The sequence below is a fragment of the Mastomys coucha genome, unplaced genomic scaffold, assembly GCF_008632895.1.
Source record: "Mastomys coucha isolate ucsf_1 unplaced genomic scaffold, UCSF_Mcou_1 pScaffold3, whole genome shotgun sequence".
Taxonomy (NCBI): domain Eukaryota; kingdom Metazoa; phylum Chordata; class Mammalia; order Rodentia; family Muridae; genus Mastomys; species Mastomys coucha.
In genome coordinates, this window is record NW_022196909.1 from 69,870,205 (window position 1) to 69,870,481 (window position 277).

The window sequence follows — 277 nt, forward strand, 5'->3', positions numbered from 1 at the left end:
ACATCCTTAGTCATCAGGAAAATGCAAATCAAAGCAGCCCTGAGATTACACCTCACACCAGTCAGAATAACTAGGACAAAAAACTCAGGTGACAGCAGATGCTGGTGAGGTTGTGGAGGATGTAAGGTTGTGTGAGGATGTGAGGATGTGAGGATGTGATGATGTGATGAGGCTGGTGGAATAGCAAGCTAGTACAACCACTCTGAAAATCTGTGATGGTCCTGCTGACTACATTTGAGGGGTCTCAATTTACGCTCGAGACAGCAACTCGGCTCGG